Below are 3,932 nucleotides of genomic sequence, written 5' to 3'. Positions count from 1 at the left end.
ACAAAAAGACCCGGAGAAGCCCCAAGGCCTGGTACTGGGCTCAAATACCCGTACCGGGGTCTCTTTCGGGGTCTCAACTATGCGGAATATAATCCCCACTACGTGGGCATTCTCTACACCAACACGTGAATACCATTCAATAGGGATTTCCATGTGTGTGTGTGTGTGTGTGTGAGTGGAGGGGCACAGCAGCCCGGTCATCTTGAAAATATTGCCTAGCACATTATACTCCCGCTGGGTACTTGGGACCGATTCTTCATGTACTTGTGCATGAGGTACCAACACATGCAACGATTTTTATGCCTTTAAAGGACTTAAGGATATCCAAGTACTTTGGCCATTTTTTCTCCAGTGAAATGCTCTTCTGCTTTTGTAGTCGAAATCAGAGCTTTCATTTGGGCCCCATTTCACCCCAAGTTTCCGGACATTCTACAATGATTTTATTATTTAAACTTTGCAGGTCTGAATTTGAATCTCGATATTTAACCGTTAGAAAACATTTTAAAAATCTGAAAAAAGAATTAGAAAGTTTGCTTTTGGAGGAAGATTGATGAAAAAAATTGAAAATTGTATTCTTTGAAAATTACGAGCATTTTTTATAAATAATTTATAAACAATCAATTTTCCACGATAAAAGAGAGAGAAGAGAACGAATTTATTGCCTCAAATGCATAATCCCTCTAGCCATACCAGGAAATTGAAAAAATACCGAGAAAAAAGAATGGACAATTCGCCAAAAATCCTCAGTCCCTCCACTCCGTCGATTCCATTCTCCTCCCCTCTACATACATGTGAAGCCCGAAGGATATATAATAGTCTCGGCATGAAACGTTAGTACCCGAGACGTAGGAGGATTGATGACGGCATCCCAACCCCGCTGTGTTATTGGCGCTCTGTAAGAAAGGTCGTTAAGGATTTTCTCTACCTTCAGTGCCAAATACACGCGAGAGACGGATAAATGTACAAAAGGGAATGGGGCATTCTCCCCCCTCCCCACTCCCCCCAATTTCCAACTATTTTTCAACTTCTTTTACTCACCTCAGCCGTAATGAAACGCAAAGCCGTGAGCACCGAAGGCACCCGGGGATTATTCCACAATGTATGAATGCACATGCGAATGCAAACCGGAGCACACTTGATACACCGGTGGCCTCACTCGCCTTTCTTCATTCTTTTTTTTTCACCTATGTACAACGCATGCATGTGCATTAGGCATGTACGAATCGTCTGCGTCGATCGAGGCCTTTGTGAGACCGATCGAGCGCACTCGGTTGTCATTATTGTTTTTTTACCCCTTTTGGATTCTCTATTTCGTTCGGCTTTCAGTCCTTTTACTTTTTGATAGGATTTCTTCAATTTTTTTCTTTCATTAGAATAGGATTCCATTTGGTGCTTCGTATTGCGTATAAATTGAACTGTGCAACGTTTTTACTTATTATTTTTTATTATTCATAATTTCAGTAGCGAAGCGGTAAACCGGGTTAAGTCTACTTTGACGATTGACCAGTTTTTGACGAATATCTCGGAACCGAAAAGAGATAGAAAAATTTTCGTTACGACCTTTTTTGTAGAGCCAATTGAGGGTTATAAAAAAGGTTATGAGAAAAATTTTGCTGTGTCTCTTAGATTCCAAGATATTCATCAAAAATTGGCCAAAAGTCAAAATCGACTTGACCCGATGTACCGCTTCGCTACTGATTTAATATTATAAATTTGGCTGCGCCTGGAATTTATAGGAAGAGTGGGGCAGAATGGACACTTGGGAATTATCTTGAGATGTTGATTATTCATGATTCATGAATTTCACATGAAATGGGATATTTTTTTTTCCATTAAATGTACGGAATGTACTTTCTCTTTGTAACTAAATCGACGGAATTGTCATTGAGCTTCAGACATTTAACTTCAAACATACTTTTAACATAGTTTTCTCACATTGTTTCTAAATTCGGGGTAACTTGTTGTTATTCATTATTTTTTATCATTCATAATTGGATATTATAAATTTGGCTGTTCCTGAAATGTAGAGAGGTGAGTGGGGCAGAATGAACACTTCGAAATTATCTTGAAATGTTGATTATTCATGATTCATGAATTTCAAAGATAATTTCGAAATGGGATAATTTGTTTTCCATTAAATGTACGACATGTGCTTTCCTTGAAATGTCATTAAGCTTTAGACATCGAGGCGCATTAATGAATGAATAGAATTGAACAACCGAAATGGCTTCACAAAATAATGGAATTTCTCTTGTATTGAAATTCGTGAAGTCTAAATAATTCATTTCAATGATTTTTTTATAACAATAAATTGTAGAAAATATCCCCATTCTCCGTTAGCTTCTTTTTGCCTCTAATTTGCTTAGAAAACCCACAGCCTCGAAGTCCCCTCCCCTCACCTAACTCACACGGCGTGTTCGTCGCATTGATAGTATAATACCCGAGTGATTTAGTACCTAACGTCGTTGTGCACAGGAATATGTACGGCTTTGCGTGGCACATAGAAATTGTCTATGTGGAGTTTTCCATACATGCGGACGTGTTTTGTTGGCTGGACGGAGGGAGGGGCGTATTATACGGAGATCTCTATCAGGGGCATGGGAAAGAGTGGTACAAAAAAATTTTTTTCGGCCACAAAAATAAAAAATGAAAAATGAGGGGAGCGAGAGGAATGGACGGATGAGGCTTTAACTCCCTCAGGCACATGCGAAGAGTTTAAATTGTTGACGTTGAGGGTTAGGCCCCCGGTAACGAGTGCTTCGGCAATTAGTCTGTTTTATCGCTGAGGATAGAGTTTATTCCTGAAATTCTTGAAACGAGAGGTGGAGAAGTGAATGGGAAAACTTAATTGTTTTTATTTCAATAAAAATGGTTTTGTCGGAGGGACTTAAGCAATTAAATGGTTAATGACAATTAGGGAGAAATGAAATGTTTCGAAAACTTTTCGTCATGAATTCTCAGTCAAAAAGGGATGAAAAAATCGGAAAGATAGCTTTAAAAAATTGTTCCCTTCTAGGGAGTGGATGAAATAACTTGCAGGGGATCTGAAGATGATAAATAATTCTAAGAAATGCTAAAAAATACGAGGTGATGGACCGGTAGGGCACCGCCATCTTGCTTAGATACCCTCCCCCCCTGTCACAGGGGGTTTAGAAGATGGCGGCGGTCCCACCTCGTACTTTTAAACATTTTTAAAAATAATTTATCGTCTCGAGGTGATCCTCCTCTCACTTCATCCGGTTTCTCTAGAAGGAACAAATTTTTAAGCCATCTCAGTTGTTTTTTCTCACTCTCTCGCCTCTTAATTGACGATCCTCTCCTCATGACGTCACAAAGTCAGACTCGCAGATCTCATTAACTAACACGTGTTCACAGATTAGGAAGACTCTCTCAAATACATTTCTGATCGGTTCAGACCTTGTGACGTCATTACCACTGATGTCATTACCAAATGTTGAACGATAATCATCCCCCCGGTCTCCAACATCAAAATGTTCTATCAACTCGGCGACCCTTCAGCAGGAAAAAATTAAAAAACGTGACGCAAGCCCCGAACATTTTCGATGCACATCGCATTGCCCCAGGTCCATAATGATTCGTAATTAGGGAAAGACAGAAAGGGTCGAAAAACCTCCCGTCTCCCCACAAGAGAGACGACACCATCCCCCCCCTTGTCCCCCTTCCACTCCTCGACTAGACAGAGATGAAAGAATAAAGAGCATTAGGGAATACGAGAACCCGGGGTATACGCGGGGATTCGCTGGGGCCGGATGGCCGTGGCACGACCTATAACGACGGCCCGACGGTGCCGGCGTCGACGACAAGTACATGGTCCATGTGAGTATGAGTGAGGGCGATAGTCAACGGCTAATGGTGGGAATCAGTTGGTGCGAGCGAGAGGATGTGGTACGTCAGTGGCACGACGGCGGGTC

Source organism: Diachasma alloeum, unplaced genomic scaffold (assembly GCF_001412515.2).
Source record: "Diachasma alloeum isolate Michigan unplaced genomic scaffold, Dall2.0 Dall_scaffold_00557, whole genome shotgun sequence".
Classification (NCBI taxonomy): Eukaryota; Metazoa; Arthropoda; class Insecta; order Hymenoptera; family Braconidae; genus Diachasma; species Diachasma alloeum.
The sequence above is the reverse complement of the archived record's forward strand: the minus strand, read 5'-3'. Positions refer to the sequence as shown.